The sequence below is a fragment of the Rattus norvegicus genome, chromosome X (genome assembly GCF_021556685.1).
Source record: "Rattus norvegicus strain SHRSP/BbbUtx chromosome X, alternate assembly SHRSP_T2T, whole genome shotgun sequence".
In the NCBI taxonomy this organism is placed as follows: Eukaryota; Metazoa; Chordata; class Mammalia; order Rodentia; family Muridae; genus Rattus; species Rattus norvegicus.
Window position 1 is genome coordinate 52,804,159 of NC_141554.1, and position 18,122 is coordinate 52,822,280.

An 18,122-nucleotide genomic window follows, 5' to 3' on the forward strand; every position below is an offset into this window, starting at 1 on the left:
GCAACAAAAATAATAAACAAAATAGGTATTATCTAAATATAACAAATTCATAACAACTTGTTACTGTGGTTAAAGATAAAATCAACACAAGCATAAAATAATATTAGCTATGGAAATTATATGAAGTTGATTAGATATACAACATAATAATACTTCCCTGATTATATGTTTACAGAAAGAAAACACTAATTCAAGTTTTTTTCTTTGCTATTAATCATTGTCAACTTTTATATATCCGCGACTTGTCCTCCTCCTCTTCACGTTAGGTAATTCAGTAGTTCAATGTTTTTGTAGTTCTGGTTTTAAATTAAAGAAAGGACATAGCAAAGATATCAGATGATTATTCAATTTCCACTTTGGCACATGTTCCAACATAAATTAAAAAATGTAAATGCTTGAGTCAAATATTCACTTACAGACACTATAGTTTACTCCCAAATGTTCTTTACATTCTCTTGTCTTGAAACTTTAATATTTATTTGATATTTCATAAATTGGAACATGATTAGAGCCAATGCATTTTCAAATCAATTAGGATAGATCAATCTGTTATGTCAAACTGCAGGATAGATAGGAAACAAATTTATTTACAATTAGAATTTCCATACATCTGCTAAAAATAGCATGTCAGTACTGAGTTTTATTGAAAACCACCTAGAACATATAGCTTCCACTTGATCCATTTAAATTTAAAAATTAAATTAACAATGAAACACAAAATCACATTCCTGTCAATTTGCCATTTTTAATCTACTTCTGAAAATAGCTGTTGAGAACATCTGGGAAGATTGCTCAATCCACACTATAGATAATTAAAGGAGAGCATAGTTAAATAAATAAAACACTTCTTTTCCATATATCAAATTTAGGCAGTTGTCTGTCTTCAATGAACTATAGTAAACATATAACTGTATTTCACTTCCTCAATATATATATATATATATATATATATTACAGCTGAATATATATTTGTTCATATATTTGTTAAATAGCATTCACTTGCCCACATGAGTCACATCATTCACATACAGAGATTTCAATGTAGAGGCTCATAACTAAAATTCACAATTGCCAAAAAAACATTAATTATAATTCTCTCAACATTTTTAGTCCATTTTATTTTATTTTATTTTGACTTCAAACATATTTAGTCTGACAACTTGGATCAATGTAGCCTGCAGCATACTGTGTTTGAAATTATAAAACTGAAATAATGGATGCCTTGCTTTTGGGGTGTTTTTCAGTACATTGCATAGTAGTTGTTATTATTCTGCATAGGTAGTAAGCTTTACTATGTTAGGAGCCACATAATTGGTCTTATAATGAGAATCAGACCAGAATAAATGCTACATCCCAACTATAATTGAGAGAGAGAGAGAGAGAGAGAGAGAGAGAGAGAGAGAGAGAGAGAGAGAGAGAGAGAGGCAGAGAGAGACAGAGAGGGATCACCACTGGATTCATGCTCATGCAACTGGGCATGTTTTACAGGTTAGCAGAAAAGACAGAATACTAAGATATTCAGTAATACCAGTAATCTATAATATTGTCATTTATTGAATTCTAGCCATGTGTAGTATCTTAAAATATGTGCCCATGAAAACAATCTTACGGTGAACTGTAGTAGCCATCAAGGATTCCCCTATTATAGACTCCTGTGAAAAGTTGGAGAATCAAAACTCAACAGCAAGGAATGGTTGGTACATATCATTTAATCAGAGACTTTTATAAGCACTGAGAATGAAAGCTGAGCCATTAAAAACCCCTCAGAGTTATCCTAAACTGAGGCAGGAGTACCAGAAACAATGAAATGGATTTTGGTCACGTGTAATACCTGGAATGGAAAATAAACATTTTGAAACCAATTACCTTCAAAATAGATTATTACAATGGAAAAACATACACTATTAAAAGGCATCACTATGCAACACAACTGTGGAAATGTGTTTTGTTTCTGAACTGGTTTTCTAAAGTGGACCCCATAAAGCCCACCTGGTATTAATTTGTTAAAAAATGTCATAATCTATATATCTTGTAACTCCATAAATAAAGAAACTTACTTTAGCTTATTAAACATTAATATACTAACGATCTAGGGTTTTGGATCCATTAAAGATTTTGTTTCTATATACTGATGGGAGGATATGGTACTGCACTTGCTCAGTTTTGGTGAACATAAGTTTGGAAAATTGTAGTTGGGATATATATTGAATATTTGGAAAGCAATTAAAATTCCTCAATATGATAAAATTGAATTTTAAAGAAAATTATAAATCATCACAAATATTGCAAATACAGGATCATGAAAACTCCAAATTAAGCTAGAGCTTACTAGAAACAATGGTGATTAAGAGGTATATTAGCAGCTACTGTTACCTGAGTTTTTGATCTTAGCTATTCTGAATGGTATGAGGTGGAATCTCAGGGTTGTTTTGATTTGCATTTCCCTCATGACTAAAGATGTTGAACATTTCTTTAGGTGCTTCTCAGCCATTCTATATTCCTCAATTGAGAATTCTTTGCTTAGCACTTTATGACATTTTTAATAAGGTTGTTTGATTTTCTGGCATTAAACTTGTAAAGTTCTTTGTATAGATTGGATATTAGCCCACTATCAGATGTAGGATTGGTACAGATCTTTTTCCAACCTGTTGGCTGCCATTTTGTCCTATTGAGTGTCCTTTGCCTTACAAAAGCTTTGTAATTTTACGAGGTCCCATTTTTCAATTCTTGATCTTAGAGCATAAGTCAGTGGTGTTCTGTTCAGGAAAATTTCCCCAGTGACCATGTGCTCGAGGTTCTTCCCCACTATCTCTTCTACGAGTTGCAGTGTAGATGACTTCATGTATACGTTCTTGATCCACTTGGACTTGAGTTTTGTACAAAGCGGTAGGATTGGATCAAACTGCATTCTTCTACATGCTGACCTCTGTTTGAACCAGCACCATTTGTTGAAAAAGCTGTCTTTTTCCACTGGAAGGTTTTAGTTCCATTGTCAAAGAACAAGTGACCATTGGTGTGTGGGTTCATTTCTGGGTCTTTATTTCTATTCCATTGATCTACACACCTATCTCTGTACCAATACCATGCAGTTTTTATCGCTATTGCTATATAAAACTGCTTGAGGTCAGGGATAATTCCCCCAGAAGTTCTTTTATTGTTGAGAATATATTTTGCTACCCTGATTTTTTGTTATTCCAAATGAATTTGCAAATTGTTATTTCTAACTTTATAAAGAATTGAGTTAGAAATTTGTTGGGGATTGCACTGAATCTGTAGATTGCCTTGGCAAATTGACCATTTACACTAAATCATTTCTGTCAATCCATAAGCTTGGAAGATCTCCATATTCTGAGATCTTCTTCAATTTCTTTCTTCAAAGACTTGAAATTTTTGTCAGCTGGCAAGGATATAGAGAAAGGAACACTTCCCTTGTTCGTGTAATTTCACGCTGGTACAACCACTATGGAAATCATTCTGGTGGGTCCTCCCAAAATTGGACATAATACTACCTGAAGATCCAGCTAAGCCACTCCTCAGCATATATCCAAAAGATATACCAACATTGGACAAGGGCACATGCTCCACTCTGTTCAAAGCAACCTGATTTATTATGCCAGAAGCTGGAAAAAACCCAGATGTCCTTCAGCAGAGGAATAGAGAAAATATGGGACATTTACACAATGAAGTACTACTCAGCTATTTAAAACAATGACTTCATGAAATTCTCAGGCGAATGGATGGGACCAGAAGATATGGTGAGGGAGGTAACCTAATCAAAAAAGATAATCAGTCATTCACACACTGGTGGTATGCATACACTGATAAGTGGATATTAGCTCAGAATACCCAAGATGCAATTTAGAGACCACATGAAACTCAGGAAGTAGGAAGACCAATTTGTTGTTACTTCAGTCCTTCTTAGAAAGGGGAACACAATACTCACAGGAAGAAATATGGACACAAAGTATGGAGCAGAGACTGAAGGAAAGGTCATCCAGTAACTGTCACACCTGGGGATCCATCCCATATACAGTCACCAATCCTAGACACTAATGCAGATGCTAAGGAATGCAAGCTGACAGGACCCTGATATGGCTGTCTCCTTAGAGGGTCTGCCAGAGCTTGACAAATACAAAGGTGGATGCTAGCTGCCAACCATTGGATTGAGAACGGGGTCACAATGGAGGAGTTAGAGAAAGGACTGAAGGAGCTGAAGCTTTTGCAACCCCATAGGAAGAACAACAATTTCAACCAACAGACACCCCAAAGCTCCCAGGACCTAAACCACCAACCAAATTAGTACACATGGAGCGACCAATTGCTCTAGTCACATATGTAGCAGAGGAAGGCCTTTTTGGGCATCAGTGGGAGAAGAGGCCCTTAGTCCTCTCAAGATTCAGTGCCCTAATGTAGGGGAATGCCAGGGCATGGAGGTTTGAAGGAATGTGTGGGAGGGTTGGCTAACACCCTCACAGAAGCAGGAGGAGGGGGATGGGATAGGTGGGGAAACAATGAAAGGAGATAACATTTGAAATATGGATAAAAAATCCAATAAAAGAAAACAAAAAGAGATATATTAGTTAATATTCTTATTTTAGTAAATGCGTAACATGAATTAAATAAATAACTTTAAAAGACAACAGAAAAACTGAGATTGAAGATGAGTTCCATGTAGTAAGATTAAAAGTAAGTAAATAAATGAAATTCAAGGAAATAATCCCAAAAGTGTAGGATAGAATGTTTGATGTATCTGTTATCATAAAATATACAAACATAATCCATTCAGTTAAAAAGTAAAATAAAAGTTAGAAATTCTATTAATAAATGTTGAAAATCACTTAAAGTAAATCACTGTCTTTTTCAAAACAATATCATATAAAATAAGAGTTAAAGGTAGATTCTAAGTCACAAACAAACAAAACAGAAAAAGGTGTGAAAGATCCAAAATAATTTGATAATATTTAGGTGTTTAATGTTTAGCTGGTAGAGGATGTCTTCTAGACATGACAGGGCAAATGCATTCATGAGATCTCAATATATTTGCTTGAATAAGACCAGAGTAATGAGAATATCACCCAACATGCAAGAGTGTGTGGGGGAAATTTCACGAATTTCCATCCCTAGATAAAGAGCTATAATTAGTAAATGATTATTGAGGGGGAAAATCAGTTTTCTTCAGGGATGACCACCCTGGTAAGTTTTCCAATATCAGATGATTAACCCTAAGCACACCTACATATAACAACACAAAATTGACTTAGTATTGTGTCTATGTGTGTCTGTGAAATAATAATACAAAAATAATTATAGAAGAATTGGTCATAAGGTCATGTACTCTAAAGGAGGTGGGGAGATACATGAGAAAAGGTAAATCGTAGAGAGAGTGGAGGAAATGAAATTAATACAGTATACTCATATTAAATTTTTGTCTTCGAATTTAAAATTTGAATTTTAAATTTAAAAATAAAATAAAATTAAAAATTAAAAATTAAATTAAATTAAAAATTAAAAATTAAAATTAGATTAAAAATTAAAAATTAAATTAAAAAGTCTTTGTTGTAAATGATAGGAAATGGACAACTTGTTATTAAAAAGCAAAGTAATACAATAATGCCTATTTTATGGAACAGCTAATATTTTCCTAGAGTAACTCTAAATAATAGTCCTAACTTGGATGAAAAATAGCAGAAAATTATTTTCTTCATCTTGGAAGCTCTAAATATATAATTAAGCTGCACAAAGATACTCTTGCAACTTCTTCTTGAAGGGTCTCAATTTTTCACTGACTTTTGTAGTTGTTGGGTTACAGATACATCATTCCATCTTTTGCCTTATCTCAAACAATCTTCTAGTTCATATATTTGACTAACATTCCCTTCTAAAAACTAGTTAGTCATTGGATCAGACCACATCATTATCCACTAGAGTGCATCTGTACAGAACACATTTCTAATTAACACAAGAGTCATAAGTTCCATTATTTATGATTTCAACATATTTTAAAGGCAATTCACCCCGTCAATTAATTAAAAGTTAAAATATATAGAAACTGTGATTCAACTATACAATCCTGGACATCTGTATAATAGAACTAAAAATTATTTTTAATATATATGTCTGTATATCTCAGTACTATCTCTATACATTTTTTTCAGAACTAACTTTATGATGTGGATTGAGAATGTGTACTATTTGCACAATACATCCAAATATGAACTAATTAGCCAAAAGAGAATTTTTGCAATGTGAATGAAAGTGAGTGAGAAAAATCAAGTTACGTTGTACATTGCACAATGTAATTCCAATTTTTTGAAATAAAAAAATATTTATTTCCTATAGCTATAATTGTATATGTTAAGCTACCCATTCAAAAAACTATTTAAGTTTATTGTTAAAGTGTATCAATTTCTTGAGAGAAGATTGATGGATTAAAAACAAGGAGTTTAGCCATGCTCCAGTCAGTATATGGGCAACACAAATTGGACTTTTATTTTTTTTTAGAAGCAAGGATCCAGTTCACTAGGGTGTGATCAGAACCAGCAAAACTAAAAAGTAGCGTTCATGTCATGAAATTCTTAAGTAATCAATACAAATATTATGAAAAATAAAAATTAAAAAAAAAACAAACCAAAAGAAACAAAGGAAAAAGATGTAAAAGAAACTAAAAGACAAGTATTGAATATTGTAGTAAGAATCTGGGCTGCTAGCCCAGCTGTCTTTGAGAGGCTATACCAGTAGCTGACTGAGACAGATGCAGATACTTACAGCCAACCATTGGACTAAGATCAAGGACCCCATGGAAGAGTTAATGGGAGGATTGAATGAGCGGAAGGGGATGGTGACTGCATAGTAAAACCTACAGAATCAACTAACCCAAACACAAGGAGGATCCCAGATACTAAGCCACCAACCAAAGAGAATACACGAGCTGGTTCAAGGCACATGACACATATGTAGAAAACCACTACCTTAACTGGCCCCAGTTGGAGAAGAAGAGTCTAATCCTGTAGAGACTTGGTGCCCCAGGAAAGGGGGATGCTGAGGAGGGGCACTTTATCAAAGGAGAAGGGTAGGGAAGATGGGGTGAAGAAATCAGGGAGTGGGAACCAGGAGGAGGCATCAATTGGGATGTAAATAAACAAGATAATTAATTATAAAAATTAATAATAAAAAAGTAATCTGGGTTGTGGTGTCCCAACACTTGAAGACACAGGCATGTGGATCACTTTGAGCTCAAGACCAAGCTCATCTACAGAGAGAGAGAGTTTCAGGAGCCACGTGCTGCACAGTGAAACCCTGTCTAAAAACAATGGGAAAAATTTCTAGCAAGAAAAATCTTATTTGCATTGGCATAAAGCTATATTTATGCATATATTTAAACTCATAATTGGGACACAAAGAGCTCAAACACCAGTATATGCTATCAAATCCAAGATTACAGTGTTCCATCAGATAAATGTAAGACAGAATATGAGCAGTATAAATTGGAAGGAAGAATACTTTGGGAAAAATAAGAGAATATTCATTGACAGTTGTTGGGAAATATACTCTCATGAATTATTAAGAACTCCTTTAATTCTTTAGTCTGCATACGAAAAAGAATAAATTTTTTAGCTGGGCATCATGGTACAAACCTCCAGCTTACATTTTCTGCCGTTTAGGATGCTGAAAAAATAAAGTAAGCTGAGCCTAGGAAATTGAGAACAGTTTGAGTAACATGATGAGAACCTACTATTTTAAAATTACAAAAAAAAGAGGAAAATAAAGGAAATTGGAGTTTTAATATTTCCAAACATTTATCTCTGTTATACCAACATTTATCTAGGAATGAAATTATTGGAGCATTTAAGGCTGAAAATATTCTTTACTATTGGGAATATTATTTTATTGTCGATAACATGATGCATTTGTAAAGTACCGCAAATAGAATGAAAAACATACATTTCACTAATGTCACAATACCAGTGAGTATTCATTTTTGTTATTAAGCTTTTGGAAGAACAAAATTACAAGATATACAGATTATTTTGAAAAGGCCTATCTATGTAGCTCAGAGTAGCCTTGAATTCAGATCCTATTACCTTTGCTTCCTAAATGGTGGGATGAAAACATGTACTACCTTGTATGACTGGTTTTTCAGATCTCAATTGCCTTTTCCATAAGTATATAATCAAGTTCTAAGATGGTTACCACATGTAACCCAATCTTTACACACAAAGAAGAAGAAAGGACAGTCTGAGAGAGAAGGAGGTACAGTTCCGGGGATAACACTATTGCTTGCTGCTAATTTCTACATTATTTGAGAAAATTATTTTAAAAGTTTTTCTAATTTGGTTGGCAAGGTCTTAGTTACACTATTTCAAGAAGATAACAATTTGTTCTGTAAGAACCTAACTTGCATTCAGAGAATGATAAGTCATTTTAATCAATAATTTCAAAATCATCATTAAGACCAACTTACTTAATTTTATGGGTCCAGTAATGAAAATGTCACAATACGATCCCTTAAAATGTTTCCAGTATAGGAAAGTAGTTGTGTAGATCCACAAAGAACAGTATTTCACAACTGAGATATAACACTTATGGTTGTAGAACAAAAATTGCATTAGTCGAGCAAGAAAGAAAATGTAATTATATTCCAATTGAGGAGCAAAAGCTTTACTATGCATAGGTGGTTCTAATAAAGTAATTTACTATTTCAAGAATGCCTGATAACATAAAACATTGTAAAATCTATTCTTGATTATGTTTATTATGTTTGTTTAAGAAGTACATCCCTTAAAGGCAATTGAAAAATGAAGCAGGCCATTTATAGCACTCACTTTACACATAATGCTGCCTTGGGAAGCAGAGTCTGCAAAGCTGAAAAGCAGGTGTGAATTCTTTTGTACTAAAAATAGCCCAGGAAGTTATATCAAGTGGTCAGAATCATGAGAAAAGCAGCTGGCTTCTCATGTGAAGAAGAGTCTGTTTTTTCCTCCATTTGAGTTTTCTCTGTTTTGATGAAATACTTCTCTATGAATTCCAGTAGGAGTTCATAATTTGTTAAAATTGGAGTCAAAATATTTAAAACAATTTTTATAACTATGTCAATAATATGACATATGGAAATGTCTCTTTCTGAATCCAAGACATTATTAAAATAAGCATGCTTTATAATAGTAGACTGAGAAAGGAATTAAATAAAGATTTGCTTTATCTTTTGCTAATCAATAGAAATATGTTATTGGTTAGATCTATAGTTATAAGAAAAGTGATACAGAGCACTCAGTTATGTCATATGTTACAAATGATCTTAACTAGGTCACAAAGTCAGTATCAATGCTCTGCTCTCTAAGATGAGAAGGAAGAGAAAAGTCGCCAAATCTACTTTAATTCTGAATTACATAATAGTTAATCCTTTGATGATTTAAATGGTTATCTGGTTGACATTTTGTACTATAAATGAAAATAATAAACATTTGTGGTGTTAGAATCTGAATTAGGAAATACATAAGAGATCACTCAGAATTTTTAAATGAATTGTCATAATGTATTTACATTGTCTTGTGGACATTTGGTTTAGTTCAGATATATGCTGGTATCAGAATCTGCCGTTGCAACTATGATTTTTTCTTCACTGAGAGAAAAGCTAGAATTAATTGAGTACAGTTTTTCATGGATATATGAGTCAACTGAGATGGAAGGACAAACAACAATCTCCAAATTTATAGAAATGGGTTATTTTAAGAGATAATTAAGGGAAGACATATCTCAGCAATTAATAGCACTGGTTGTTCTTCCAGCAGAACTGAGTTCAATTACCAGCAACTACATGGTGACTAACAGCCATATGATTCCCTCGTCCAGTGTACATGAAGACAGAACATGTATCTTAAACAATTAAGAGATAACCCACACATTTTGTAAGTTTCAACATGAGTTATAAAGCAGATGACATGCAAGCAAACATATTGCTAATGATCCTAAAACACCAAAGAAAGCAAGAGAATATTTTAAATGACCTTACATTTATTAATTTGGTAAGTTAGATGAGATATGCAACAATTTTTGAAATGTTACTATTGAATTTACTCAAAACAAAATAGATAACTTGAATGTATCTAAATCTTTTTTAAAAATTAAATTAAAAGATAGAAATATACTAAAAGAATTAAAATGTTCAAGCACCTTATCTGAGACTCTGTTTATGGTTTTGGTGTGTGCATTCTTTCTGACATTCTCATTGAAAATTAATACTCAGTGTAACAATGATTACATGTGGTTCATTCAAAAGTTAATTTATTAGAGTAGAACCTACACTAACAGGGTAGGCTCATATACAGGGTCTTGATAGCAGGAATTTAGCTCCATTTTGTCTTTACTGTATTTTTGTACTCCAGAAAATACTTTGCAAGATTCATTTGTGGAGGCAAAGACAAGATTTTCACTACACAACCAAACATGCTGATGCCTTGACTGAATTCTCAACCAGCAAGACTGAAAAAATTAATTACAAACCTTCATTAATTAGCTACTTTCTGTTTTTCTTTTAGAGCAACACAAAAAGACTAAACTTAGAAATCTAAGCTTAATAAGAAATACGTAATTTCATATAAGAGAATGTATATATACATACACATGTAGACATTCATTTAATACCAATCAATGAAATGAATGCCTATGAATTTGAAGGAGAGTGGAGACTTTGTATGGATAAAAGGAAAGTATGGTGGGATAAAAGGGAAGAGAAAATGTTAAAATCATACTATAATGTCAGAAAATAAATTGAAACTAAAGAACATTTCCTAACACTTTATGAAGTCAATTTTAACCATATTTTACAAAAACAGACATTGAAGCAAAGGAAACAATAGACCTCATCAGTCATTAATTTTGAAATAATTTTCTTAACACAAAATTAAGAAATAAGTCCAACACAACTTAAAGCATGTAGTCTGATGAATAACAATAATTGTCAACCTATTATAATCTATCTCAATGAGGGACTGCCTAGATCAAATTGACCTGTGCATGTTTGTGGAGGATTATTTTAGTTTCTTTAATTGAAGTAGAAAGACACACCCACTGTTAATGGCATCATTGCCCGAGCAAGGGGTTCTGAATAGTACAAGACTGGAGAAAGTAAGCTAAATACTGCCATTCGTTCATGGCTTGCTACGGTTTTGATAATGAATGGGATATGCCCAATTCTGTCAAGTCCCTGACACTGGAATTTCATAGGTATAATGAATCAGGAAAAATAAGCTAAAAAATAAAGTTTCTTCCCTAAATTGCTTTAGTCAGAGTATTTTTTATGAGAAATATGAAAGGAACTAAGATATATACTATGACTTTCAAAAGTGCTAATATTCGCTTTTTTGTGTGTTCCAATCAATTTATTTTGCCCTATTAATAATAAGATAAAGAGAACCATTATGTGATCATTTGAATGGAAGCAGACAATCATTCAAAATATACAAAACCATTAATTAAGAATATCTTTCAGGCTAGGAAGGTGGATCAGTTTTTGAATTGCTTAGTGAACAAACATGGGTACCCGAGTTGGATTTAAGTACCCAAGTAAAAAGCCAGGAATGACAATAAATTCGTATAATCCCAACGCCAGTGGAAAAATATATATATATATTACATCCATATATATATACATATATATACATATATATATATTACATCCATATATATATACATATATATATATATATATATATATATGGATGTCTGAGACACTCCCACCAAAGTCTAGACTAATGGTTCTCAACCTATGGGCCATGAACAATTGGTGACCGTCTCTCTCCAAAAATATTGATTCATTATGATTCACAACAGTAATAAAATTACAGGTATGAAATGATTATGAAAATAATTTTATGGCAGGGGTAACAACAACATGATGAACTGTACAAAAGGGTGACCACATCAGGGAGTTTGAGAACAACTGTTCTATAGATTTGTTGAGCTCCACACACCACAAACACACACACCAATTTTAGAAAATTGAGTGAATTCCTCAAAGAAAGCCATGGAAACACAAACAAACAATTAGAGGAATGACTTAATCCCTTAAAGGAGCCAAGAAAAAATTTAGTTGATGGAAATGAATAAAACTGTTCAATAGCTGAAAATGGGAATAGAAACAACAAAGAAAAGACAAACTGAAGAAATTCTAGAAATGAAAAGCTTAGGAATTAAAAAGGGAACTACAAAGACATGATTTAGTAGTAGACTATTAGAAACTGAAATGGGAATTTTAGGCATTGAAAATTCAGTAGAAGAAATGGATAAATTGGTAAAAGAAAGTGTTAAATCTAAATAATTCCTAGCACAAAAATCTTATATATCTGCAACTATGAAAAGTCCAAACCGAGGAATAATAGAAATAAAGGAAGGAGAGGGATTCCAGCTTAAATGCCCAGAAAGTATTAATAGTCATAAATATTCCTAACCTAAAGAAAAGGATACCCACAAAAGTAAAACTATAAAAGAAAACAGATGATTATGGGTTTGCTCTTATTTTTAGAAGCTTGTTTTATTATCACTATGGTGGGAGCATGGCAACAGGCAAGCAACACCAAATGAATTGAATCAGAAAAGAAGGTCTACTCAGCATATAGTAATCAAAACACTAAATATACAGAAGAGAGAAAGACTAATAGAAGCTGCAAAGAAAAGACCAACATATAGGGGCAGACTTATTAGGTACAGCTTACTTCTCAGTGACGACTATAAAGCTTTGGATTGATGTTCTATGGACTGTTAGAGACAACAGGTGCCAGGCCAGATTGCTATACTCAAAAATAAATTATATCACAGTAAATGAAGAAACTAAACTATTCCACAATAAAGCCAAATTTAAACCATATCTATCTAAAAATTCAGCTCTGCAAAAGATATTAAAAGAAAACATCCACACTGAGGAGTTTTACCATAAGAACAAAAACACAGGAACTAAATAATCATGTATCAGAAAATCTAAAGGAAGGGAAACACACACACACACACACACACACACACACACACAAACACAAACACACACACACACATACACACACATACACACAGTCACACACATATTACTACCAACAAAATAACAAGAATTAACCATCATTGGTCATTGTTGTCTCTTAATATCAATGTTCTCAATCCCAATAAAAACTTACCAATTAATAGAATGGATACAACAAAACAAAACAAAAACAAAAAGAACAAAAACAGATAGACAGGACATATCATTCTGCTGCACCCAAGAAACATGCAATAACAATTAGAATAAACATTACCTCAGGATAGAAAATTGGAAAAGACATTTCAAGCAAAGGTCCCTAAGATATAAGCTGATGTATCCATTTTACTAACAAAAGACTTCAAATCAAAATTAATCAAAAGAGATGATAGACACAAACAAACCCCTACTAGATATCTGATTATGTTAGTCACGGTTACTATTGTTGTACTTAGACACAACTGACAAAGCCCTTGAGGAGGAAAGTATTTTTTTTATATCCTAAGTAGTAGTTCACTAAGGATAGTCAAGGCAGAAATTCAAACCTGGTAGTAACCTGGAAACAGGAACTGATGCACAGGTCATGGAGGGGTACTACTTACTGGCTTTTTCCATGTGACTTATTCAGCTTGCCCTTCATACAATCCAAGACTACCAGCCCAGGAAAGTCCCCAAGCACAATGGGCTGGGCAACCCCCATCAATAACTAATTAGGAAAATACTTTATAAGCTTGCCTACAACTCAGTATTATGGAAGCATTTTCTCATTAGGGATTTCCTTCTCTCAGATTGTGTCAAGTTGACATAAATCCAGCCAGCACAAAATATCAGGTTTTTCTCTTAGAATTAATTCCTTCTATGCTGCAATCCTCAGAATCCCTATTATTCAATATTTAACAGTGAGTAGAAGTTATCACTAAGGAATACTTACTAATGAAGTTCATCTTCAATGACAACCTCATTGTTAGTGTTGAAAAACATTCCAGGAAAGGTGACTCACACTGAAGTGTGGTTCACACTGGGTGACTGGTAATTGCTGTTTTTGCTTTTTCGACACACCATATCCTTCTAATCCTTACCTTGAAGTAAAAACAAAGTATTCTAACTTACAAAAGTAATATGGTTTGAAAAGCATATGAATGAACTCACATTTTTATTAAAAGAAATGATTCTTTTTAAATTGTGTTCATTTATCCCCAGGAATGCACAGGCCATGAAGTACATAAATAGGTTTTCCATTACTGTCAGTAGTTTTTTACATATATTAATAATTCAAATTGTGCTAAGCGGTGTTTCTGATGCATAGTGTTATATTACAGTTGATGCTTCTGAATAACTTAAGTGGTTATGTAATATTTATGACACTTTTACATTGTATTCTCACCTTTATGAAATGTAATGACCCTGAATATCTTCTGTGAAACTTTATTTGCCTCACAGTGATGAATGAATGAATATAAAATGAATATAGAGTATAAGCTAAATATCTTATATTTTGTGATAGCTGATTCAATTTTTGTAAGATTAAGATCACATGGACTTTCTAGAATATAGAAAAAAACTATACCCATCTAGTGTAAATAAAATTCATAAAAACTTATATTCTCATATTTTATAAATTATAAATCAAATTTTTATAAATTCGTTTGAACTTTATAGGAAATATGAGACACAGTTTAAACAAATATATTTTCTCTTATTTCAGGCTTTATAACTTTGAAAAGAATAACACATTACTTTGTAACATTTTATCTTCTATTATGATGTCAAAAACCAAGCATAGAAACTGAAAGGTTACAAGATAAATATTTATTTTTAGAGCTTGTCCAAACTTACAGTCTCCTACAAGTAGGAGAGAGATAAGACCAAGACTGGAAGTAGGAAGGCTTTTTATATAGCAAGTAAGCAATTTTATATAGGAGGCAAACAAGTTGACCATTAGCTTGGGACATGATTAGAAAAATAATGTCACTGAGAATAATAGAGAAATAAATAAAATTCTAGAATATGCTTAACTAGAAAAAAAAGAAAAGTACAGTCAGATGGTCCTTAACAATCTCTATATAAATTATTTATAAATATGTTCCCTTCTATCCATGTCCTTATTAAAGTACAAGTAAATAAGTTTTGATGGTACACGATTTCATCCCCAGATACTACCCAAAATGAAGGGATGTATAAACAAATAGAACTAATTTGTCAAAGTTGGAACTATCATAAATGATTGTCAAATGTTTCCCCCCAATTAATGTGTTTAGAAATTATAATCATAGTATTAATTACTTTTTATATTTGATTTTATAGAAGGAGGGGTTTAATTTAAGCTTATAGATCGAGAGCATTAAGAGTCTCACAGTCATGACAGGGAAACATGGCATCAGAACAAGAAACTGATATCGCACATCTTAAATTACAAGAGCAGACCCAAATCCCGTGGGAGGGAGAGCTAAACCTTCAGAGAGGCAGACAAGCCTGGGAAACCAGAAGAGACTGCTCCCTGCACACACATCTCGGACGCCAGAGGAAAAAGCCAAAGACCATCTGGAACCCTGGTGCACTGAAGCTCCCGGAAGGGGCGGCACAGGTCTTCCTGGTTGCTGCCGCTGCAGAGAGCCCCTGGGCAGCACCCCACTAGCGAACTTGAGCCTCGGGACCACAGGTAAGACCAAATTTTCTGCTGCAAGAAAGCTGCCTGGTGAACTCAAGACACAGGCCCACAGGAACAGCTGAAGACCTGTAGAGAGGAAAAACTACACGCCCGAAAGCAGAACACTCTGTCCCCATAACTGACTGAAAGAGAGGAAAACAGGTCTACAGCACTCCTGACACACAGGCTTATAGGACAGTCTAGCCACTGTCAGAAATACCAGAACAAAGTAACACTAGAGATAATCTGATGGCGAGAGGCAAGCACAGGAACCCAAGCAACAGAAACCAAGACTACATGCCATCATTGGAGCCCAATTCTCCCACCAAAACAAACATGGAATATCCAAACACACCAGAAAAGCAAGATCTAGTTTCAAAATCATATTTGATCATGATGCTGGAGGACTTCAAGAAAGACATGAACACACTTAGGGAAACACAGGAAAACATTAATAAACAAGTAGAAGCCTACAGAGAGGAATCGCAAAAATCCCTGAAAGAATTCCAGGAAAACACAATCAAACAGTTGAAGGAATTAAAAATGGAAATAGAAGCAATCAAGAAAGAACACATGGAAACAACCCTGGATATAGAAAACCAAAAGAAGAGACAAGGAGCTGTAGATACAAGCTTCACAAACAGAATACAAGAGATGGAAGAGAGAATCTCAGGAGCAGAAGATTCCATAGAAATCATTGACTCAACTGTCAAAGATAATGTAAAGCGGAAAAAGCTACTGGTCCAAAACATACAGGAAATCCAGGACTCAATGAGAAAATCAAACCTAAGGATAATAGGTATAGAAGAGAGTGAAGACTCCCAGCTCAAAAGGACCAGTAAATATCTTCAACAAAATCATAGAAGAAAACTTCCCTAACCTAAAAAAAGAGATACCCATAGACATACAAGAAGCCTACAGAACTCCAAATAGATTGGACCAGAAAAGAAACACCTCCCGTCACATAATTGTCAAAACACCAAACGCACAAAATAAAGAAAGAATATTAAAAGCAGTAAGGGAAAAAGGTCAAGTAACATATAAAGGGAGACCTATCAGAATCACACCAGACTTCTCGCCAGAAACTATGAAGGCCAGAAGATCCTGGACTGATGTCATACAGACCCTAAGAGAACACAAATGCCAGCCCAGGTTACTGTATCCAGCAAAACTCTCAATTAACATTGATGGAGAAACCAAGATATTCCATGACAAAACCAAATTTACACAATATCTTTCTGCAAATCCAGCACTACAAAGGATAATAAATGGTAAAGCCCAACATAAGGAGGCAAGCTATACCCTAGAAGAAGCAAGAAACTAATCGTCTTGGCAACAAAACAAAGAGAACGAAAGCACACAAACATAACCTCACATCCAAATATGAATATAAAGGGAAGCAATAATCACTATTCCTTAATATCTCTCAATATCAATGGCCTCAACTCCCCAATAAAAAGACATAGATTAACAAACTGGATACGCAACGAGGACCCTGCATTCTGCTGCCTACAGGAAAAACACCTCAGAGACAAAGACAGACACTACCTCAGAGTGAAAGGCTGGAAAACAACTTTCCAAGCAAATGGTCAGAAGAAGCAAGCTGGAGTAGCCATTCTAATATCAAATAAAATCAATTTCCAACTAAAAGTCATCAAAAAAGATAAGGAAGGACACTTCATATTCATCAAAGGAAAAATCCACCAAGATGAACTCTCAATCCTAAATATCTATGCCCCAAATACAAGGGCACCTCCATACGTAAAAGAAACCTTACTAAAGCTCAAAACACACATTGCACCTCACACAATAATAGTGGGAGATTTCAACACCCCACTCTCATCAATGGACAGATCATGGAAACAGAAATTAAACAGTGATGTCGACAGAATAAAAGAAGTCATGAGCCAAATGGACTTAACAGATATTTATAGAACATTCTATCCTAAAGCAAAAGGATATACCTACTTCTCAGCTCCTCATGGTACTTGCTCCAAAATTGAACATATAATTGGTCAAAAAACGGGCCTCAACAGGTACAGAAAGATAGAAATAATCCCATGCGTGCTATCGGACCACCACGGCCTAAAACTGGTCTTCAATAACAATAAGGGAAGAATGCCCACATATACGTGGAAATTGAACAATGCTCTACTCAATGATAACCTGGTCAAGGAAGAAATAAAGAAAGAAATTAAAAACTTTTTAGAATTTAATGAAAATGAAGATACAACATACCCAAACTTATGGGACACAATGAAAGCTGTGCTAAGAGGAAAACTCATAGCGCTGAGTGCCTGCAGAAAGAAACAGGAAAGAGCATATGTCAGCAGCTTGACAGCACACCTAAAAGCTCTAGAACAAAAAGAAGCAAATACACCCAGGAGGAGTAGAAGGCAGGAAATAATCAAACTCAGAGCTGAAATCAACCAAGTAGAAACAAAAAGGACCATAGAAAGAATCAACAGAACC